Source organism: Canis lupus, chromosome 30 (assembly GCF_003254725.2).
Source record: "Canis lupus dingo isolate Sandy chromosome 30, ASM325472v2, whole genome shotgun sequence".
NCBI lineage: Eukaryota > Metazoa > Chordata > Mammalia > Carnivora > Canidae > Canis > Canis lupus.
Window position 1 is genome coordinate 30,925,893 of NC_064272.1, and position 24,415 is coordinate 30,950,307.

Consider the following 24,415-nt stretch of genomic DNA (forward strand, 5'->3'; position numbering starts at 1 on the left):
GGACGGGAAGGGCAGAGGGGAAGAGACTTAAGCAGACTTTCCATTGAGTGTGGAGCCTGCCACTCCATCTCATAACCCTGAGACTCGGAGATCACCCTGAGTGAAAACCAAGAGTCGGATACTTAACCAACTGTACCACCCAGGTGCCCCCAGATTTTTATTATGTACGGATAGTCTTGCAAATGTTTTGAATTAATTTGTTTTGTTCTGCTTTTAGATTAATTCATACACCAAATCAGAGGCAGTGAACCATGTTACCGCTGTTGTTACGTATTAACAGCATATGTTCCAAAAAAAGATGGAACCAATTATATTTCAACTGTTTCCTCAAGCTGCAGAAGGTTTTTTATTTTTAAGTGTAGTTTTTTTTTTTTTAATAGTTTAATGGGTGAAAAGGGCTCCTTTGAAGGTCAATCTGCTTTACTTTAGGTGTTAGCCAGGCTGTATTTTTAAAATGAAGTTATTTTCTGTATTTTACCAATTCTGTTTAAACTAATATTTATTGAATGCTTAATGTAATTTGCTATGCTAGAAGCTGTAGGCAGTTGAATAAGATTGTCTTTGGATTTTGCGCCCAGGGATTTTGAAATCTTATAGGACAGGGAGAGGTTGCAGGGCCACAAGAAGAAGGAGACAGATGGCTGCAGGGTAAGAAAAGTGCCCTGATGTACAAAGAAAGTACTGTCGGAGCTCATTGAGAAGAGGAAGGCACGTCCAGGGGGGGAGATTAGGAGAGCCATCACGGAAGAGATGACATTTGAGCTGGGTCTTGAAGGATGGCTAGGATTTCCATGGGAATGGGGGGGGCGGGGGGGGGGGCAGGGGGGCAGGGCATGGCAGGAAGAGAGCACAGGATGAGCCACTTCACATAAGTGGGAAAGCCTGGGATGCCTGGAGGAGCCAACAAATAGTTGAGGGCTCTGGGTGCATAGGTGCAGGTTGTAGAAGATGAAGCCGGAGAGGTAGGTGGACTGGTTTTGTGGTACCTACTAGACATTTTGAAAAGTCACATGCAAACTTTTCTTCTCTGCTGATTTTTTAATAGATACGTCTAAATAGTTTTTATGTGCTTTGTATTTTTATTTGTTCATTCACATCTTTTGTTAATTTGTACATGATTACTTATGGGTTGTTGAGGTCAGTGTGCTTTGTATTTTAAGATTTTATCAATTATGTGGCTACTGCATTGTCCTGTCGGTGTTTTCCTTTCATGTTGTGTTAAGAAAAAAAAATCTTTATTTTTTTGTCTTTAAAAGCATGTCTTTTGTATGGGACAGTCTACTTCTCTTTAGTATTTAGACCTATCTCTTCACAACTTCGCAGGAGTATGTGGCTTCTTTTTCTTACAGTCTTTTCTCTCTTATATGGTTAATTCTGTCCCATCTGGAATTTATTAATGTGTTTAGTGTGAGAAACATGTCTAATTGTTCTTCACAATGAGTTCTAGTATCTTATAGGGGTTTATTAAATATAATTTATCTACCTATCTGTTGTATTTTCAGGTTTGCTTTTATTTGGTCTTTATTGTATTTTGATGTATTTCTAAAATTTCCTTTTAACTTATGTAGTTTTGATGATTTTTATTTGGTAGGGTTAGTGAAAACTTATTTAAAGATAGATTTTTTAAAGATTTTATTTTTTAGTGATCTCCACACCTGATGTGGGGCTTGAAGTTACAACCCTGAGATCAAGGGTGGCACACTCTACCAACTGAGCAGGCCAGGTGCCCCTAATGAAAACTTTAATAACTTCCGTGGTGTACCTTTCCATTTATTAATGTCTCCTCTCGCTCCTATAATAGTGTTATAGTTTCTTCTGAATAATTCTTCTGTGTCCTTAGTTAATATTTCTAAGACTTAACATTTTGGTGCCATTGTTTTGGTTTTTGTTTTGATGCCGTTGTGATTGAACATTTTTTAATTTGTATTTTCCATTCTGACCATGGTTTGGTTTGTATGAATTGTTTATATCCTACAGCTTTGTTAAATTCACTCATTATATCTAGTAAATATTTGGTAGAATTATATGCATTTTAAGTTTTGTATTGTCATCTTCAAACATAACTTATTTTTTCCTCTGAACACCTTTATATTTTTATAGCCATCTTACGGTTACTCTCAATAGCAGTTCTTGTGTCCCATAGGAACACTGTTAAGTATAATGATGCTTCCCAAGGACCTTCTAGGCAAGGAACATTTCTGCTTTTTCCAAAGAGCCTTGAAAATAAGAAGCAGCTGCCTAGCTTTATAGAAGCAGAGCCTGTTTGGGCTGAATGGGACCTTACAGATCCTTTAGCCCCCTGCCTGCATTTGTGAGATTAAACCAGACCCAGAGAGAAGGAACTTGCTGGGAGCTCACACAGCTGGAATGGAGGAGGTGGTTTTCAGACTTCAGTTTCTTTATGGTGTATATATTACATGTTTTCATTTGGGATACTTGGTTGGAAAACTTTCCAAGTTTACCCAACACCAAATTTTGAGAACTTTATCCAGTTATCCTAACAATTTTTAAAAAACTAATCTGAATTTGTTCAAGAAATAATCTGAATTTTTTCATGTAATAATCTGAAGGTCTTGTGGAGGCACTCCTCTCTATCACCATTCTCTTAGGTGTTTGAGTGAAAAGGGAATAAGGAAATGAGGGGAGGAAAGGGTATTTTAGTCTAGGATCCTTAGTAGGAGGGTCTATTTTTAAGCTTCATAATGTCAGTTTTAAAAGCAGTGGTTTTCAAAATAACCACAGACAAAAGTCCCCTTGAAATGAATGCCTTTCTGGAATTGACCTATTTTGAGTTTAACTGTTACCAAGAACGGTTCAGAATCTCGAATGCTCTTACGTGCATCTACTTTTCAGACTAAGTAGAACAGTAAGTTGAGTGAGTGATCTACATGGGTTCCAGATTCAGGTTAAATCTAGGAATATGGGAAGTTGTAAGAAGACATAACTAGCCAATCATATTGTCCTTACAGACTTGTCTGTATCCAGGATAATTATAGTCCCTTCTTTATTGAGTTGTAGGTTACATTTCCAGATTAGTTTTAAAAAATTAAGAGTTTCACCACATTTGAGAGTCCAGAGCTAAAGTTATTTGCCCAATTTGATTTCATACCATCATTCAGTAAACGGTCGGGGGAGGCCTCAGAGGTTAACAAAAATTCCAAGCCAACTGTAAACCTTTTGTCTGATGGTTTACTGGAATCTAGATTGAAATCCTACCAAAATGCCAGTCTATATTTTCAGCTTCTTCCCCCACTCCCAGCCCCCAATAGGAAGAAGACAGAGGCTTACCATTCCAATAATTATTAATATAAAATTTATCCTGCTTCTTTTAGGCATTCATCTATGTCCACTATAAACCTTGGTCATTGGCACCATGGCAAGGTTCCATTCACCAGAGGACAGGCCAGTGGAACGCTTGGACCAGGCTTTTAACACGTATTATTTAGGTAGAGACTGGGGGGCCTAGTTGGCTCAGTCAGTAGAGCATGCAACTCTTGATCTCAAGATTGTAGGTTTGAGGGCAGCCCAGATGGCTCAGCGGTTTAGCACCGTCTTCAGCCCAGGGTGTGATCCTGGAGACCCAGGATCGAGTCCCATGTCGGGCTCCCTGCATGGAGCCTGCTTCTCCCTCTGCCTGAGTCTGTCTCTGTTTCTCATGAATAAATAAATAAAATCTTAAAAAAAAAAGATTGTAGGTTTGAGCCTCATGTTGGGTGTAGAGCTTACTTAAAAATAAAATCTTTAAAAAAATTTAGATAGGGACTACAACATTTTTATTATTTTATTGGAACACTCCTAAAACATAGTCTCTTTTGCCTTGTTTTATTTTGGTAATGAAACTAAACTAATGCTGGGTTAGCTGTAAATGTAGCTTGTTGCATTTCTATTTCTGAGTATTCTGAATCACTGAGCAATTACAAAATGAAAGGTTATCCTAAAGCATTTCCAAATAAAGAAGCCATAAAATATTAGGGGAAGTTGGAGGGTGGGGGGAGTCGTAGGGAGAGTTAAGAAGGGAAAGACCAGAGCCACCAACAGGTGTTCTGGTTGCATTGAACAAAGTGTCAGCTTGGTATGCAGTCACGGGTAAGAGTTTTGTGAATTCCTGAATGCTGGTGTGAGGGTACGCAGGGTAAGCGGAAGTCAGCAGTTCCGGAGGTGCAGAGGACTTGGCTCACTGGCTCATCCACAGCTGAGGACCTGAATCAATTCCTGAGCAAGTTGTATTCTTGAAAGACAAGGGCTGCATCTGTAGGAGCACAGCAGTTAATCTGTGGGGTAATAAGTCCTTCCTACATCAGGAAGGAAGAGTAGGATGAAGTCCAGAGACATGAAACTTGCATCCCTGAAGGACATCATTAATTGGAAAAATAACTTGACATTTATTGAGAGCCTGTCTATTCTCTTTACATGCATTATCTTTAATTTGCACAAAAATTCTGCCAGAAAGATTCTAATATTCTGTTGTACAAATAAGGAAAATGAAGTTCAGGGGAGTGAGGTAATTTGCAGAAGATCACATAGCTAGAAAGTGGTGGGACTAAGTTTAGAATCTAGGACTAGCCTACTCTAACCTCCACGTTTTTCCCACATGGCTGTCCAAAGATTATGTAAAATGATAGAGGTCTTGAAAAAAAATTTTTTAAGTAAGCTCTGTGCCCAGTGTGCGGCTTGAACTCATGACCCTGAGATCAAGAGTTGCACACTCTACAGACTGAACCAGCCAGGCGCCCCCTAGAGGTCTTTATAGAGTTGTACTCTCCAGAACTGGAGCCACTAGCCATTTGTAGCCAATCAAATGTATTTGTATGTACTTCAATGTATTAAAATTCAATGAAGTTTAAAAATCAGTACCTAAATTACACAAGCCACACTTCAAGGGACTAAGGCTGCATGTGACTAGTGGCTACTCTGTTAGCACAGATTAGAACATTCTGATCATTGCAGAAAATTACTGGCTAGACGTCATCCAACTTTACCCCTTTATTAATTTATTTTTGCCCCTTGTGAAGGAAAAAATGAGGGACGAAGGAAAGTAACGTGTTCAGTATTGAGTCTGGTTAATCTGGGCCTTTGGACTGATCAGCTCATGACTTTCCCATGGCTGACACTTTCCTTTGAAAACAATAGAAAGGTGTGCAAGAGGAGTGACTGTCCTACTCTCCCAGCCTTGCCTGGCCTGCAAACTAGATTTTTTTCTCCCAGAGTGCAGCCCTGTGTTTTCCTAAGTTCAAAGGGCATGTCCGGATTAGTTGCCTCTAGGAAAATGAGAGTTGTTTGTCGGAAAGGAATTCCATGTTTAATGTATGAAACAGCACTTTGATTCCCTCTAGTTCGTGCTCTGCCTTCCTACCCAGCCCTTTGTAACTGAACTTGCAGCTGCTAGCCATTTGTCTTCCAATCAAGGCCAACTTCAAAACAGTTCAGATGACAGAGGTATGTATACTTTGAATAGAAGCAGCTGCTTGTTGTTTGTTGTTGATTTGGATGGCTTTTGTGTGAGGGTCAAATAGATTTAGATTTTGACTAAAACTACAATAATAGGTTTTGAACTCGGTGTTAAGAAGATTCAAATGTATTAACATTCATTTAACTGATAGTTATTACATACCTAATATAGACCAGGCACTGAGCTGAGAAATGGATGAAATGGACTTTTGCTGAAGATGGAAAAAGATGCCAGTGTTCTGGGCGAAGTCTAATGCAGTTTAAATTCATTTATTGTCAGCATTTGCCATCCGTGTATTTACCTATTTGGTCCTGATATGTAATGGAAGCTCCAGTTTGGATCATTTTTTTTAAGTAAAGTGAGGAATCATGTGCAAGTGTCCTTAGTAGATTAAAGACATTTACATTATACATGCTAGGATCTAAATAACAGTCTAAAGTGTATGTGTGTATTTGGGGGATGGGCACGTAGGAGCAAAAGGGAGGCATTGTACAGGGGTAATATTTTTAGGAAGCCTTAAATGTGATATTTGATTTCAGTATAACACACTCTCTGGTTTAGAAAATTGTCTTTTAGGGATTCCTGGGTGGCTTAGTGGTTGACCACCTACCTGCCTTTGGCTCAAGTTGTGATCCCTGGTCCAGGATCGAGTCTCACATCCGGCTCCCTGCAGGGAGCCAACTTCTCCCTCTGCCTGTGTCTCTGCCTCCCTCTCTGTGTCTCTCATGAATAAATAAATAAATCTAAATTTAAAAAAAAATTGTTTTTTAGAAACAAATTGAAGTTTCAGGTTTTTTTCTCCCTAAAGAAATGTTGATGTCACATGCATGAGTATGGTCAGAGATTAAAAACAGAAGTTGAAGTGATGGCAAGGTATCCAGGAAAGTGCCTGTCTTTTCTGAGACTACAAAAGGCAGAGGTGGAGAGGACATTAGAAATGTCTTAGAAGGGGTCCCAAGGAGCCTGATGTCTGGTCTTACTCTAATTCCCTGAGGTGGTGCGGCTGTGGCAGCAGTGGTGGTGGTATTGGGGGGAGGGTGTGGGCAGAGCACCCATCTGACTCCTTATATAGTTTGACAGAGTAGAGTCTCATTTCTAGAAGGTTGGGAATGGGCTTAGGAGAGTTTTGAAGTCCCCAGGTTCAAACATGAGATGGTCTGAGGAAGACCTACTTACTGTTCCCCTCTTGGAGTTTTGGATGCTGGCAGTGCAGCAAAGAGCGCAGCTTCCTGCTCAGGTTTTAAGTAATTGTTTCTGTCTCTCCAGGTGTTCCATTTGAATCCAGAAATTACCCCCTCTTCCAGAGGGCTCCAAAAGTCTGAGGCTTGAGAATTGTCAGGCTGAAAGGCTTTTGAATAACAGCCTTGTGTTAGAGGGAGAGTGAGATCTCAGCTCCTTCTCTGGGAGAGCTGTTAACTTGCCACGTGACCACCCTGTGTCTGCTTCTCTGCAAGGTGGGCTGATGGGAATGCCTTCCTACCTTTCAGGCTTTATATAATGAGTCCACATAATCCTATAGGTCACCACTGTGCACACTTTCAATCTCACAGTAGATATCAAGTAAATGAAGTTTTATTACCAAAAGGAATCTTGGAGGTCTCCCTTGGCAGTCCTCTTCTTTTGTCAGATAAAGAATTCAGGACTGCAAAGAAGGGCTAAAGGGAGTTGGCCACGTCACACAGTAGGTTCTACTGTGAGTGTGACTGTTGAGTAAGCATGGCCTGGGGACCGTGTGACACAGGGAAAAGGCTTTGGAGCTGGCGGACATCGGTTTGAGTTCTGGCTTGGCCTCTTCGTCTCTTGAGTGATCTTGTGCAAGTTCTTTCACATCCTCGAGTCTGTTTACACATCTGTAAGATGGGCATCGTGACACCTACCCAGCAGAAAGGATTCAGACATTCCATGTGTGTAGACTGGTTCTTATGATTAACAGGACGAGTGAGAAGGGCCAGGACTCGATTCCCTGCCAGGGTGCCTTATTCTCTATCATGTGAGGAGAGACAGTTCTCCCCTCCCAAGGTACCTCCAGTGATGGGACTCTTCAGCTGTTCTTGATCCAGACAGAATAGAGACAGTGCTGGGCACACTTGCAGTTTTGGGGGAGGAAGTGAAAGAATTACTTTCAGTGAAACGGGAGGCTGCAAAAGGTGCTCAGCGAACAGCTGCCACACAGTACATCTCAGTACAGACTCCTCGTAGCTTCTCCAGGACCACCATCTGCCTGACAAGAAGCTCTGCTTTCTTCTCCAAGAGTTTAAAGAAGTTCTCCTGTGGGGGGTGTGTGTAGGAATAGGAAGGGGTAGACGCTGATGTAAAGCGAAGGTAACACTCTTGTGCTAAGCCAGATGTTGGGGAGGTATGCTCTAGGTGGCTCTTGGGGTCTACTTTTTCATGGTTCATCCACATGTCTTTCCCAGTGGGTCCTGGCCTCTGCTCAGACTGTCTTCTGGAGATTCCCTTCTCCACCTTTCAGTCCATGTTGCAATCCTAATCTTGTGTCAGAGCTCAATTTGTAGGGTTTTTTTCTAAAGACTTATTTTAGGGAGAGAGCACTAGTTGGGGGAGGGGCTGAGGGAGAGAATCTCCATGTATACTTCCCGTTGAGCTCATTGCAGGGCTAGGTCCCACAACCCACAAGATTGAGCCAAAACCAAGATGCTTAACTGACTGAGCCACCCAGACGCGCCTGTAGGTTAGCTTTTGTGTAAATCTGTCACAGGTCTGTCCACCCCACTCCAGTGGTCACTTTTCCACCTTCCAGGGCACTCTGTACGTGTTCCATCACACTGCAGTTGTTTCTGGAACTCCTGTCCTGTTGGACTGATATTGGGGAAGCCTGGAACTATGTCTTGTTCCCAGTTCATGGCGTGTTCCCTGCCATCTGGTTTGGTGAAGTTTTGCTGAACGACTTAAGTCGTGACGTGACAGTAAAGAGGGCAGAAGGCACTCCTTTCCAAAGGTCAACGCTCTGTTAATCCCTGCAAAGTTTGACTTATTTTGATTATTTTCAGTTTAGTATTTTGGCACAAGAAGGTCACAGGTGGTAATCTTAGCTTTTATTCTGTGAGGCTTTGTATACTCTTCATTTTTTTTTTTTTTTAAAGTTATCTCTGTGTCCAACATGGGATTTGAACTCACAACCCCAAGATCAAGTGTCCCATGCTATAGTGACTGAGCCAGCCAGGTGCCCTTACTCCTCATCATTTTTACATCTCTTTTTTCCTCATTCAACCACATGAGACGTGTGGGGATATGTGTTATCTTTACTCAACAGATAGGAAGCCGATTCTGGTTAAGGGTCTTGTCCTTGTCATGCTGGCAGCTAAGAGTGCTTATAGTCCTCTATACTGCCTTTTCAGCCAACAGCCCCTTCCTTGCCCAGAGGGGAAACATTTGGGAAGCATATACTGGTGGTGACATCTTCCCTATTCTGTGGTGTTCTGCAACTCCCTGCCTGGTGCAGAGGAAGGCTCAGGGAATGTTTGGGGCCAATGCATCAGCGAGCCTCTTTTGCATGCTGAGCTGAACACTTATCCCCAGCAAATGTTGGGCTTCTTGATGGATATGTGACATTGGTGGCTGAATATACATGGCACCTGTGGCTTTTCACACTCTCCCCCCACGCCTCTCCAGGGACTGGGATAGGACAGATGGTCATGGACACAGGATTCTCAGCTCTGCATCCTCTCTGCAAATCACATTTGGAGAAAAGTTAAGTTTGTGCAATAATACAATTTCAGTAACACAGTTTTGTACTGCCGGTGAGTTGTTTAACACTCTGGATAAATCACACTTCAGCAGAACTCATTTGGGAACAGAGTTTAATTTCACTGTAGGTGGCTGTGATTCCCACCCACCAGCCCCCCCCCAATAAATCTAGACTGATAAGGTGAATGCAGCACTAAGCCAGGCTATTTCTGGACCCAGGGTAACATTACATTGTATTAATCATCCTTTTCACCACCAACACCTTTCATTCTTTCTCCCCTGAGGATTGCTACTTGTCTGTCCTTAAATGTTAGAGATGGAAAAGATCTTTATAGTTCATCCTCCTGGATGTATGATGAAGAGATGGAGGCCCAGAGAGGCCAGGTGGCTTATGGCTAGTGAGCAACAGCCTCAATGGAGATCCAGGACCCCTGACTTTTCTCTAGTGCAGGGCTCTTGTTTTTCTGCCCTGCCCACCCTTTGATTCTGTTTTATGGCCAGAGGAGAGAGTCTTTATGTTCAGTTAGAATGAATAAAGGTGACCAGTTCTCTCTTAAATGCCCCACAGATTTTAAGTTCTCTCTTAAATGCAGCACAGAGTGAATTCATTTCCTGTTAACCCTCACAGCCTCTCTTGACCTGTCTTTGCTAAGGGTTGTTAAAGTCTTGACAGATTTCTATACAGGTTAACTGCATCCTAGGGGTGGCCCTGTATTGGTTTGATTGATAGGATTTAACTTTTAGGAAAAAAAAAAAAAAGAAAAGTAGGGATAATAAGAGTATGTGGAGAGAAAAAAATACTATTAAATTCTCTCTTAACAGTATGTCTTTGGGTTCTAAAAATCACTATATTTTGATGTTTTAAAAATGGCGGATAAGATATAGCACAAGAACTGCTGAAGACTGTTAAAACTTACAAAAGGTCCAATCCTGGATCATGAAAAAGTACTTCTCATTTGTCATAGAAGCTTCGTTGTTCTACCTTCTCCTGCTGATGGAGTTAGGGCATCCTGGGAGCTCAGCAACTGGTGTGCCATTCACTGCTCTGTGGTCCTCCCGTGTCATGGATGAGCATACTCTTTGTCTAAGTGGTAACTTTGGGAAGGACACAGGCCTGGCCAGCCAGGGGGTCCCAGTCGACCTGTACAGGGGTGATATATGTGGCAGGAAGCCAATTGTAGCACAGCAGAAGATAATTTTCCTCTGTACAGGATCTCACATGTAGTAGGTATTAGTGTTTATTGATTTCGGGATTTAAAGAAATACATATATTCCTTATCTTTCTTGACTACAAAGATCTCAAGTCTCTTAAAGGGGAAAAGAGTTTAATTATGCCCTGCTTCTCTTCTAATACTATGACCAGCTTTCCCACAGTTATAAACTCTATTCTGACACTTAGTGGGTGCTCTTGCTTTCTGTTGTAGGAGTAATCCCTAGAAGCAGATAGCTGAGGTTGGAGTCCTTCATCCCTAAATAATGATGTCAATTGGACTTTTTAAGGTCTGTCATCCCTAGCTTTCTCATTAGTAAATATGGGAGTGGTAATAATACCTGATTTGTAGGGTTGTTTTGAGGGTTAAGTGTAAAGTCTTTAGCATAACACCTAAACCATAATAAGCATTCAATAAAATGTTACCCATGACTTTATACATTTCCTTTTTTTTTTTTTTTTTTTATTTATTTATGATAGTCACAGAGAGAGAGAGAGAGAGGCAGAGACACAGGCAGAGGGAGAAGCAGGCTCCATGCACTGGGAGCCTGATGTGGGATTCGATCCCGGGTCTCCAGGATCACGCCCTGGGCCAAAGGCAGGCGCCAAACCGCTGCGCCACCCAGGGATCCCGACTTTATACATTTCCTTTGGGATTTTTCTGTCACGTTTATTGCCAACGTTTGGGAGTCTACCCTCTCGTTTAAGGTTGAAGTCCAGTATTATCTTGTCCATGAAACTTTGCCTGGTCTCCATTAGAAAACTTCCAGTGGGGCTGTCCATGAACTATGTGTGAGACAAACCACTTTGGGGGTGTTGTATGTGGATGTGTGATCTTTGTATATATCTGTTGCTTCATCATCTATGCTGTGAGCTTCTGGAGCCTCTTAATTTTGTCTGGATGCCCCATCTCTAGCCTAGGTCTGATGTGTAGTAAGTGGTCTATAAATATGTAATGAATGAATGTTGGTGTTAGCTTACAGAGCCCATGTGGGACAGGAGATTTGCTTCATTGGGTTTTCCCTGATACCAAATACAGTGTGCATTAAGTTTCTGGATAGCTTTCCTTGAATCATTCTCTTTAAAAAAAAAAAAAAAAAAAAAAAAGATAGGGATGCCTGGGTGGCTCAGTGGTTGAGTGCCCGCCTTCAGCCCAGGGCATGATCCTGGAGACCCTAGGTCCAGTTCCACATGGGGCTCCCTGCACGAAGCCTGCTTCTCTCTCTGCCTCTGCCTCTGCCTCTGCCTCTCTCTCTCTGTGTCTCTCATGAATAAATAAAAAAGATCTTTAGAAAAAAAAAAAAGATATTGGTGTAGAGCACACACATGCACTAGTGGGGGGAAGGGCAAGAGGGAGAGGAAGAGAGAGAATCCTCAAGCCAACTCTGCTGAGCATGGAGCCGATGCAGGGCTGTATCCCAGGACCCTGAGATCATGATTTGAGCTGAAATCAAGAGTTGGCAGATTAACTGAGCCACCCAGGGGCCCCAGTCATTTCTTCTTTTTGTCTTTTTTTTTGGCTGATTAAGCAAACCTGGACTAGTTGGAGCCCCCAGGTGGGACCAAGGGATGTGGCTCCTGCAGGACTGTGTTGTAGGTCAGATGCTTACTTCAGTGCGTAGCATGAAGAAGTCAGGAGTATTATCTGATCGTGTGGATTCTAGTTACTAGACTGTAAATGACTGTGGTGGGTGAGGCTGTCATAAATATAGTAGTGGTTTGGGGGGCCTGAAGGAGTTAAACCTCCTCTCAGAATAGCCGGAGCAGCTCCTGGGAAGTAGCTTCCGAGGCAGGATGTGGCAAACCAGTGTGTAAAATGAGTGCGTTCTCCTTTGGAAGAAAAGGAAGTGGGTGGGGAGTAGTGAAGAGGAAGAACTTGGTGGACAAATCTTTTTATCTGTTGCTGTAAGAACAAGTTTCTCTTTTGAATGCCAGTCAGAGCCTGCAGAATTTTAACGCTAAGCGACCAAGGTCCAGAGAATGCTTAATGATGCTGGTTTTGCAGTTTTCTTGTTTTTTTTCCTCCACCAGTACCTCTAATTTAATATGCAAAATATGCAATGGAGTGTTGTCTTAGTAGGTTTTGTTTACTGATTGTGATCATTGGTTATTATTTAATGCTGTTTGAGGATTCACAGTTAATGTGAAGTGTCATCACAACCACAGTCACCTAACTAAGAATCATTTATTTATTTGGCATTCATTTAAAAACATTTTTTTCCTCTACACCCAACATGGGGCTCAAACCCCCAACCCCGAGATCAAAGGTCACATGCTACAACCCACCGACTGAGCCAGTCAGGTGCTGCTAATCAAGAGTAATTTAGAAGAAAGTTTTTTGTTTTAGAAAAGTCTCTGATGTGTTTGCTTCTTTATCTGTTTTGGAACACATTCTCACCCACTGTCTGTGCAGGTGCTCATAATAGCCCCTTGTGATGCGGGACAAGAGTCTGCTTCCGTTTTAGGTTCAGGGTTAGATGGCCTGTTAACCGGCAGAGGAGGGCTCTAGACATCTTGACTTCAGGTTCAGTGCTATTTCCAGAATTTTGGTACCTTTTGCTAAAAGCATGTTTTATACCCTTGAAGGCAAATTATTGACAGTGCGATTGTGTGAGTAAAAATAGGTGTGAACTGAATTTGGTGAGCTTCAGGCATCACTGGAAAAGCAGCCACCACTTCTATGTGGATTGTATAGATGGCAGTAATGTGGATGAGTGTTAGATTTAGGAATTGGATCCAGGACTGTGGATTGGTGTGTGAGAAATACTGTCAGAGGATTTTTTGAGTCAGTCTTTGGACTAGGTAATAAGATTTTAGTTATCGGAAGAGAAGTCCCCTATGGGCTTCCTAAGATTTGGAAAGCTGAGCTCAGCAGCTTTCAGACTTCAGATTTCTACAGTCTCTGTCTCAAGGAAGCTAGTATGTCTCCTGAGATGTGCAGATCTTGACTCCATTTCTGTGAAGGTTCCAAACTAGAATTTTTACACTTATCTATGTATGTTTTAGACAAGCACATTATGGGTGATTTGACTCCCAAACCACATACTTAAATTGCATCCTGGTCAAATTGTGATGTTTTGCATGTATTTTAGATTTTTAAATATAAAAGTGCTCTTATGGCATTTTAAATTTTTTTAATTAAAGATATTAAAAAAAGGAACCTTATGGCATTTTTAGAAGCTAAGATGTCAGGCTGATCTTTGCCAAACCCTGAATATTCTGAGGCATTCTAGGCTGGTGTGCTGGGACTTTTTTTTTTTTTTTTTAAAGATTAAATTTTTTTTTCTTGAGGTTCTAATTGATGTATATAAGGGTGCTGATTTGATACATTTATGTATTGTCATATGATCGCCACCATAACTTTAGCTAACATCTCTATCATGTCCCATAACTATCTCTTTTTTGTGGTAAGAGTATTTAAGATCCAATCCCGTAGCAGCTTTACTGTATATGATACAGTATTGTTGACTGTAATTACTGTGCTGTGCATCAGGCCTCCAGGACCTATTCATCTTCTACTGCAAGTTTGTACCCTTTGACTGACATCTCCCCAGTATCCCTTCCTTTTCTTTCTTTCTTTTTAAAAAGATTTTATTTATTCATTCATGAGAGACATAGAAAGAGAAGTAGAGACACAGGCAGAGGGAGAAGCAGGCTCCCTGCAGGGAGCCTGATGCAGAACTCCATCCCAGGATTCTGGGATCACGCCCTAAGCTGAAGGTAGACGCTCAACCACTGAGCCACCCAGGCGTCCCTCCCTTTAACTCAAACCTAATTCTTTAGCAGGATGTACTATGCCCTTCCTTGTCTAGCCCCAACCTACCCTCCAGATTTATCTGTAAGTTCTCCTGGATGGATGCACCTACTCTCTGGCCACTTGGAATGGCTTCTAACAGCACCTTTTTTTTTTTTTTCATGCTTATGCCCAAGCCTGGAGTTGGACATTACAGTTTCTGACCTTCTCTTCCCCTTCCTTATCTTAGATGAAATTGGGAGTCTTACCTCTGTTCTGATAGCCCCCACTGCGCACCTCACTTTCAGCATTATGATCTACTTTACCTTGTAGACATTTCTGTACTTGCTAAAAGCATGCTGTGTTTGGCTTGCACTGTGAAACCTGTTTCTTTCATCTCTACATCTTTATCTCTCTGTCTCTCTCTGTCTCTGTCTGTCTGTCTCTCTCTCTCACACACACACACACACACACACACACACACACACACACACAGAGTGCCTGATGAGGGCAGGGACCTAGTCTGCTTCATTTGTACCTTCCAAGCCTCTAACGCAGATAGATAGTGCGTGGCGCACAGTGGGTGCTCCATGATAAATCTGCATTGCAATTTCACAGCTGTGGGCGTAAATGGGTAGAAACCAGATGTCGACTTAAACTTCCCCATCCTCTGCCCTCCTCTAGATTGGAGCAGCCCTACAGGTTTACATTCTATGATCACTTGTTTCTGTAGAACCCACGTTTCCCTTTCTGTGTTTTTTTTTTTTTTTTCTCTTCTTTTTGCTTTGTGTTGAATCAGCTAGGAAGTTGGCCCTTTTTTCCTGGTTTCCACCAAACAACAATAAGAATGCAATACACACAAAGCTATTTTTGTGCACAGCAGATTGGACTGAAGGTCTGGGGTAAGGGGGATGTATTACATTATAGCAATAAAGACAACTTAGAATCTAGTGGTGTAACTATATTTGGTCTTAAATGACCTTTGCCCCCTTGCCATGATACCTCCTTTCTTCCTGTGCCACTTATAACCACTCCAAACAGTCTTCTCCCATCTTATTCTGTAGCCTAAATCATTTCTCTGGTTCCTCCCCCAACATGCTGTTCAGGCCTGCTTCTGCCTAAGCCACGGATGAGGATCAGGCCCTTATAAACTATGGGCGAACCTTCTGGTCCTCTGGTAGCCTCTGCTGTGAGGGGGTTTGGTAGCGCGCGCGCACGCGCACACACACACACGCTTCTTTCAGAAGACAGAAGCCAACACGGTCACTTTTTGTTTTATTTTTTTTATTTTTTTTTTTTTTTTTTTTAAATTTTATTTATTTATGATAGTCACATAGAGAGAGAGAGAGAGGCAGAGACATAGGCAGAGGGAGAAGCAGGCTCCATGCACCGGGAGCCTGACGTGGGATTCGATCCGGGGTCTCCAGGATCGCGCCCTGGGCCAAAGGCAGGCGCCAAACCGCTGCGCCACCCAGGGATCCCTCACTTTTTGTTTTAATTGAGTTTTGTTCTCTCTGGTCTTATTGTTACTTCTGCCAGGTAGGTTTTGACCCTACCAGGCCAACTGCTATTAATTTGAGGGCCTAACTCATAGTTTTCGACAAGGCGAGCACTTATATAGACTTCTAGTCCTGGTCCTGAGATCAGGGTTCTGTGAGCATTGCCACACAGTGATGTAGGGAGGGGTTTTCCCCAGAGATGATGGGTGCTCAGACGAGGTTTGCTGACCCCTCTTGTGGGTACTTTGATTAAGGAGAAGGGCCAAGCTGTCATAAACATGTTTGTGTATTTAAGGAAGGAACAGGTCTGGAGAATTGGTGATTTCTCTCTGTGGACTAGAATTGGAGACACATTTTGAATCTGTTTCTTCCAACTGGATCTTCCTGTCTTAGCTGTGCCTCTGAGCATGACTGTCCTCATGGTTCTGGGTTATGAGGTTTAAGATGATGTTCACATTGGGTCCTATACCTTTTTCTTTAATTGAAAAGCAGCTTGCACTGCTGATTCACAGAGTGACATGGGCCATTACTACATACATAGGCAGTTTCTCCTTTCCTTTCCCTTTTCCTTTTCCTTTCCTTTTTCCTTTCCTTTTTTTTTTTCAAGGAGGCTCCATGCCTAACATGAGGTTTGAACTCATGACCCTGAGATCAGGAGTCATACGCTCTACTGGCTGAGCCAGCCAGGCACCCCTACATAGGCAGTTTCTGAAAGGTCTTTCTATATGTCAGCTTCTCAAGAGCAGGGAATGGGTATGGTCAAATATATTATCTTTCTAAGGCCACAATCAACCAGCTTGTCTGTTCAGGAACACACTCATTTTGTGGCCACCACCAGACCCAGGGCTCCCTTTGTCTCTGATGTCGACCACATATTTATTGGATGTTCCACTTGGATTGTCCATGGTGTTTTCTCCCTCTCAATACTCCCTACTGCCTCCTCACCACCCTGCCTCCCTCAGTAGTCCCCTGGCCCTCTTATGGCCACCTGAATCTTTACTGCTGCTACCAGTGTGCTTCACTTGTGCAGGATCCTTTCTTTTCCCTTCCCATCCCATTCAAAATGTCTCAGTCTAGGATGTTCCTCTGAAAGGAATTCCTCTGTACATAGATTTAATTTGTTGCCTTTCCAGGAACCTTTTAGTAGAGTAGAGCACAGTTCTTTGCCTCAAAGGAATAGTAGCTAACAGGTAAATACCTGTGTTATGGCTCATTGAGTGGGGGATTTGTTTGAAGGACATGAGCTCTTCAGCTCATGGTGTGAAGGAAAGATAACTTTTAGAGTTCCAGCCCTACCTAGTCTTTACTGCTCCTGGCCTCCATTCCCATTTCTGTAAAATAGGAACAACATACATAATTTTTAAAATTGCAAGGATGAAGTGAGTTAATTTGAATAATATGGCTAGCATTTAAGAATCTCAAGTCTTTTTTTTTTTTTAAGATTTTATTTTATTTATTTATTCATGAGAGAGACACAGAGAGAGGCAGAGACATAGGTAGAGGGAGAAGCAGGCTCCCTGTTGGGAGCCTGATGCGGTACTCGATCCCAGGACCCCAGGATCACAACCTGAGCCAAAGGCAGCCGCTCAATCACTGAGCCACCCAGGTGTCCAAGAGTCTGGAGTCTTAATTGTATCTAAATTTCATTATCAGACAAGCATTATGTTCCTCTTTTTGTTCTCATCAAGGAAGGGCATTATTCCTTTTTGTCCTTCATCTTCTGATCTTTTTTATCCCCCCTCTGCCTCCAAATTTCGTCACAATTTTTTTTGATACTTTTCTGAAAGACTGATTCTTTAGTAATTAATTCATATATGGCTAATATGAAACAAATTTTGTCCACTGGAGTGGAAGACACCATAGTTAGTTCTTTAAAGCAACAATATGACACTCCCTCTCCAATTTAGGATGTTGTTCAATATTTAAGAAGAGTCTGTGTGAGTGGGTGGTCCTGTCATTCCAGAGGTTCCTCTGTGTGGGCGTGTGCGTGTATTTTTCAGTGTGACTCTTCTGCAGAAACATGCCATGGGAAGGCAGTTTGTATCATTTCAGAAGTCTGATTCCAGAGGTTAAGTATTTTTGGTTTTTGTTTGCTTTTTTTTTTCTTTATTTTTTTTTTAATTTTTATTTATTTATTTATTTATTTATTTATTTATTTATTTATTTATTTATTTATTTATGATAGTCACACAGAGAGAGAGAGAGAGACAGAGACAGAGACACAGGCAGAGGGAGAAGCAGGCTCCATGCACCGGGAGCCCTACGTGGGATTCGATCCCGGGTCTCCAGGATCGCGCCCTGGGCCAAAGGCAGGCGCCAAACCACTGCGCCACCCAGGGATCCCTTTTTTTTTTTTAAATTAGGCTCCACACCCAATGTGGGGCTTGAACTCATGACTGTGAGATCAAGAGTTGCACACTCTACTGACTGAACCTGCCAGGTGCCCCTGTTTATCTTCTTAAAATTAAACCTGTTTTCTTGACTTTGAAAAACATTTGTTGATTTGCCTGGAAGCTACTTGATTTAAAGTGAAATTAAAGAGAAACACTTGTCTTGACTCTTGTTTTCTTTTTTCTTGTAAGTTATATTCTTCTGACACGTTTTGTTTATCACAGCCTTAATCCCCATTTTCTACAGGGGAGACCATGCTACAATGCCCTTTTTCCTTTTTGCTGTCTAAATTTTAGGTATCGTTGTAGACCAAATCAGGTCTCCTATGCCTGTAAAACTTAGACTGATTATGCCAGCATCTTCTGAACTACAAAGCTGTCCGTGTCTCAGGCCTCTTGAGAAAATAGGGGAAACTGCAAGACAGTCTTTGCCCCACAGTCTTTTTGGATGTGGTGGTGAAACCAATGAAAGGCAATGAGAGTAGTTTTTTTTTTTTTTTTTTAAGTAGGCTCCATGCTGGGCTCGAATCAGAACCATGAAGTCAAGAGTTAGAGTTGGATGCTCAACCGATTGAGCCACTCCAGTACCCCAAGCAGTATTTAACTACATTGTACATTTTTGTGAGATTATTACATGAAAACATGAAGATGCAGGAATTTCATCAGTAGAATGGGGCTGACTGGTGATCGCATCATGGTGTTGTTAAAGGGACACCTACCTTTTGCAGAATGCCTGATGCACACAATACTCAGTAAGTCAGTAGGGAGTACTACCAAATTGTTACCCCTACTAACCAACAATTACTAACCAATATTACCCTTACTAGTACTGTTAAATACTTGTTTAACACTTTAGAGGATTTCTACATTTTTTACATCTCTACAACAACTATTTTTCATTTTTATTTTTTTTAAGTAAGCTCTTCACCCATTGTGGGGCTTAAGCTCATGACCCCAAGATCAAGAGTAGCATGCTCTACCGACTGAGCCAGCTGGGCACCCCATCCACAACAGCCTTTTATTTCTCATCACATCATTGGTTTAAAGTGCCCTTGGCTGTCTGTATTCCTCTCACTGCTTCACGAAGGGCCTTCTGGTGCCCAAATGCATGCATGCTCACAGAAGGCTATGTAGCCTCAAAGGAAAAGGCAGGGCAACCCTCTCAGGTCCCCTCCCTCCTTGGGAGCTTTGTAGTATCACTTCACTATTGCTCAATAGACATTGCTTTGCTTCCCACCAAAAACAAAAACAAAAAACAATCAAAGGAAAAGGCAGTGAGGGTGGGAAAACAGTCAGTGGGGTGTACGTGTGGATAAGAAGTAATGAATGACCAGGGCCTCAAACATGTACAGCAGACGAAGCCGGGCATTGTGTTCACAGAGATGTGTGGCCCTGGGACTTAGCTGCAAAGTTCTGTCCTTAGAAAACTGCAGGATGAATCCGGTAGTAGGATTAGAGAATTTTAGCATTGCAAAGGACTTTAAAGACCACCTAGTTTAGCTTTCCTATTTTACCTATGAGGATAATCAAGGGGAAGTAATGGGACAAGTCTTCTGACTTCCAAAGCCTTCACGCTTCTTAAGCAAGGAGTATATGGCAGCCACGTGGATTTTTTTTTTTTCTTTCTAGTTTTATGTCCCATTGTGAAAGACCAGCTCTGTGCTGACCCAGAAGCAGCAGATTTCCTGCATATGTCACTGGCCCTGGAAGTGGGTCTGGGGAATGCTTTCAAGAATGACTGTGAGACTTTGCTCACCTATGTCTATCAGCAAGCAGAAGAGAGTGGGCGGCCAAGATGCAATTTACATTAGCAAACAGCATCAAGGAAAGGGAAAAAATACTTGAGCTAAATTCAGTGAAGCACATCATGATACCAGGCAAGGGAATGGCTGTACTGAAGCATGTCTTCCCACAGCCGCTTGAGAGTCTAAACCCAAAGCTGGGTTCAACACCAACACAAAGCAGAGGTCTATTGCTGGAGGAGGAGTAGGAAACTTTCTCCTGCTCCAGAACTGCCACAGATACACATTTGTTTTGGTTGCCATGGAAAGGAAGGAAGTCCATGTTCACAGGGCCTGTTTAAGACTGAGGCTGGACCAGGATAGGAGAGAACTTCCCTATCGCTACCATGGGCACTGTGGCTTGCTTCCCATGCTTTCAGGTCCTGGTTGTTACTTCTTGTTGACACATATGCCCCACTGACCCTTCTCCCTCCCTCACTGCTTTTTCCTTTGAGACTATATTGACTGTTTTATCTTCCCAGGCCTTCTGTGAGCATGCATGCATTTGGGCACCAGAAGGCCCTTCATGAAGCAGTGAGAAGAATACAGACAGCTAAGGGCACTTTAGGCCAGTGTTGTGATGAGAAATAAAAGGTGGTCATTGAGATGATGTGAGAGCGTTATGTAAAAGTAATTGCCATCAACCCCCAGAGCAGGGGCAAAGGCATGGAGAAGGATCCCACTCTGTGGCCAGGCCACATGGGACACTTCAAACCTGAAGGAGAAGTAGGAACACTGAGAAAAAAAATATCTCTGCAGCTCTGGCTCCACTCTTTGCATAAGATAAAACCCATTGCTGGAGAAATTTGCAGCCTGAGGTACATGGAAATTATCAGGGTTCACCAGAAAACCCAAACCTAGCTCAACTCCCAACTAATACTAACAGCATGACAGCATAATGTGCCTATCTCTAAGCATGAAGATAATGTACCTCCGTCTTTATTCTTCTATTACAGTGTGCACCAGTTAGTGTACAAAAAGCACAACATCGAGAGAAGAAACAACCTACAAGAGATAAGGCCATCAATAGAACTAGACTCAGAGACGACTCAGATGATGGAATTAATGGACAGAGGCTTTAAAATAACCTATGATTATGGACAACATGCATGAACAGATGAATTTCAGAAGAGATAGAAACTAAAAATAGATTCAAGTGAAAGTGCTAGAAAATTTTGAAAACATGATCTCAGAGGTCAACAAGTCTGTCAGCAGACTGTAGGGAACTGAGGAAAGAATCAGTTACCCTGAAGATAGGTTAATAGAAATTATCTAAACTGGGGGGTGGTGGGTGGTATCCAAACTGAGACAGGAGAAAAGGAATAAAAAGAAATCAGATCACAGCATCCAAGTTATAGGTATATATAGAGAGGAAGAGATAGAGAGAGAGAGAGGAGAGAGAGAAGACACCCTACTAGAACTTTTTAAGTAATTGGCCTATGTGGTTATGGAAGCCTGGGAAATCCACAGTCTTAAGGGTAGCCCAGATTGCTGGAGACCTATGCAAGATTTGCAGTTGAAATCCGAAGGCAGGCTTCCTTCTTTGGGGAGGTCAGTCTTTGTGCTATTAAGGCCTTATACTGACTGGATGAGTCCCACTCCCATTATGGGGAGTAATCTCCTTTACTCAAATTCACCAATTTGAATGTTATTCTTATCACACCCCTTCCACAAACCTCACTTCCATGGAAACATTTTAAATAAAGTTTGACCAAATAACTTAGCATTGTGGCCCTGCCAAGCTGACACATAAAATTAACCATCATATGTCCCCTTCTAGTTACTGCCCCCACCCTAAAACGTGTTCACTTTTCTACCTTATAACTGCAAAGATTAGTTTTACCTTTTTTTGAATTTGACATAGATGCAGAAGAACATATACTTTGTTGTTCCATCTGGCTTCTTATATAATCCTAGAATTTTATTGCCTAGTTAGTTGAGCAGCCCTTCCCAGAGTGGCCTGTGGGGCTGAGGGGTAAAGGTATAGAGCCCCTTCTCCACTTTGTTGTTTGGGGCTGGCCTAAACTGCACTCCCTTACACCGATGGGCTAACTTAGGATGGAGTCTGGAATTGGTTAGCTCTGTCTTCCTCTTTCAGGCCCATTCTTTCCTCTCCTCTTTGTTGTTTTGTTTTGTTTTTATTTTTTTAAAAGATTTTATTTGAGAGAGAGGGAGACACAGCGCACATATGCATGAGCAGGGGAGGGATAGAGGGAGAGGGAGAAGGAGACACCAGTAAGCTCGACGCAGGGCTCGATCCCAGGACCCCAAGATCATGACCTGAGTAGAAGGCAGACATTTAACTGAGCCATCCAGGTGCCGCCCTCTCTTATACTCTTTGTTACCCCCACACTCTGTGCCCTGTCCATGGTTTGACTCTGTAGAGAATCGTAAAGCCAATCTTCCCTCTTCTCATATTTTCCTTCTTTTGAAGATCTTCAGCTTTTCAACCCAAGCACACATTCTGTCTTACTCTGTACTTCCTCAGCTGGTTGTCACATTGACAGGCTTGGGTCTCAGAGACACTTAGACAACTCTCCCCTCCCTTCTCTCCTCCTCCCCATGTACTTTTTTCTTTTGGTAAAAATGGGTGTGGAAACTGAATACCAGAGAGGGTGGGAGCTTGCCTAGGATCTGACAGATGGGACTGGTATGGGGTGAGGATTGAGGGATTGCAATAAGTCCCATGCTCTTATTTGCCCTTAGTTTGGGTCCTTTACCTTCCCTCTTCCTTCTCTGCCCCAGTAGCCTTCCAACTGCCAAATGCCACAGGGGAGAGAGAACTTCCCAACTCCCTATACTCTCTGAGGATACCCGCCTGCCTGCACTGGAACCTTTTCTTTCCTCCAGCACAGTTACTGAATGTCATCCTGTACTCTTCCCTCTTTGTTCCTTCCTGGCAGGAAGGCTAGAGCAAGGCTTAGGTTGGTGACAGACCCCTGGCTGGTGTTTACATTACTGTGTCCCATTTCTGTTTGGTGTGTGGCTGTTTGAAGACTCCATTCCTTTGTCTAGATGTCACCTCCCTTCTCCTTAAATCATTCCTTTAGGTCAGCTTCCCATTTCAGGGTCCATCAGGGCTGGAGATGGCAGTGTACGGCCTTGAAGAGAGCTCTGTTCTAGGATTTAGGAAACCTTCTGCCAGTGAGCTTTGTGACTTTGTACTCTCTGGACTTCTGTGACCTTACCTGTAAAGTGAATTGGATCAGGTGGTTTTTAAGGTCCCTCCCATGCCACGTTTTATACTGCTTCCTGACTTAAACCACCGAGCCACAAATGCAAGATTCCAGCTGTCGTACTGCAGTTAGGCTTAGTGGATGGGTGGGATGAAGGAGAGGGAAGGAGATGTTCTTGCCCATAGGATCATCCTTTCTCCACCCACTACATTGTGCCTTCTTGGTGTGTTCAGAATACAAATGACAACCCTTGTTTTTCTCCACATTCCTTGCTCTTCTCTACATTCCTGTTTCAAACCTATAATCTTGTATCTCGATGAACTTGTGTTTACTGTAAGACAGCCACGGTGCAGAATTCATGTTGCCATGGGTTATTTTCTTTCTGCTGTGGTGCATGAGGGTGATGGGAGTCAGACTTTATAGCTGGTCCCTGGAGAGGGCTGTGTGTGTATGTCAGATATTTATTGTTCTGGGCTCTGGTGTCCTTTCTCGATCCATAGTCCTGATTTTGCTGATTTCAGTTAAAGCCAAAGACTGGGCAGGACACAGATTCTGGTTCTCTGAAATTTGGAGACTTGTGGTGTGGTTGAAGGAAGACAGGCCCCTCTCTTCCTCTTTCCTTTGTTGGAAGCATTTCAGCATGGGGTGGGGCAGGAATGAGCCTTGTTTTTTTTTTTTTAAGATTTTATTTATTTATTCATGAGAGACACAGAGAGAGAAGCAGAGGGAGAAGTAGGCTCCCTGCAAAGAGCCAATGCGGGACTCAATCCTGGGAATCTAGGCTCAAGCCCTAAGCCAAAGGCAGATGCTCAACCGCTGAGCCACCCAGGCATCCCACGAATGAGCCTTGTTGAACTTGATTGACTCCCTGTCCCAGAGGAAGCAGTACTAAACACTGCTATGTTTATTGATTGATTTATTTTTATTTTGTTATTTATTTTAAGGATTTTATTTATTTATTCATGAGAGATACAGAGAGAGAGGCAGAGAGAGAGAAGCAGGCTCCACACAGGGAGCCTGACATGGGACTCAATCCCGGGTCTCCAGGATCACGCCCTGGGCCGAAGGCAAGAGCTAAACTGCTGAGCCATCTAGGGATTCCCGATTGATTTCTTTTTAATGAGTACTGAAAGCCATTTAGATGCTGGGATTTTCCTTTCACCTTCAGATAAAATCCTTTGTCTTTCATTCACTGAAGTAATTCTTAAGAAACTTTTCAAGGGTTTTAGGAATTGTTGAAGGAAAGACAGTAGCTTCTGGATGCCACTGTTGCTGCCTTGGCAGCTCCTCACCCACACTTGCCCTAACACTAGTGTGGAAGTGTATCCAAATTCCGTTGTTCCTTCCTATTAGTTTTCTGTTTTGGTCCTCCCCTGGTAGAGGAAGCACGGACTTGTGACTCTCTTTGACAGAAGAGAAAACACAGATGTGTCAAAGTTAATGAGTAGTCAGTCTATGGCCGCCCAGCT

At 42.7% G+C, this 24,415-nt stretch overlaps 1 protein-coding gene, 1 long non-coding RNA gene and 1 other non-coding gene across 4 annotated transcripts in view; 2 read left to right on the forward strand and 1 right to left on the reverse strand.

The window, feature by feature from the left end:
* The window catches only part of MAP2K1 (mitogen-activated protein kinase kinase 1), a 77,860-nt gene that overhangs the window by 9,946 nt on the left and 43,499 nt on the right, over positions 1-24,415 (forward strand). The window lies entirely within an intron of this gene.
* Positions 844-21,678, forward strand: LOC125754079 (uncharacterized). Of its 2 annotated transcripts, none has more exons than XR_007407418.1 (3): positions 844-5,436; positions 17,785-18,741; positions 20,727-21,678. It is a non-coding gene; the product is annotated as an uncharacterized LOC125754079 (long non-coding RNA). The 2 variants fall into 2 exon arrangements; XR_007407417.1 differs by lacking the exon at positions 844-5,436 and adding an exon at positions 7,146-12,891.
* On the reverse strand, positions 16,216-16,288 carry TRNAR-CCU (transfer RNA arginine (anticodon CCU)). The gene has a single exon. It is a non-coding gene; the product is annotated as a tRNA-Arg (tRNA).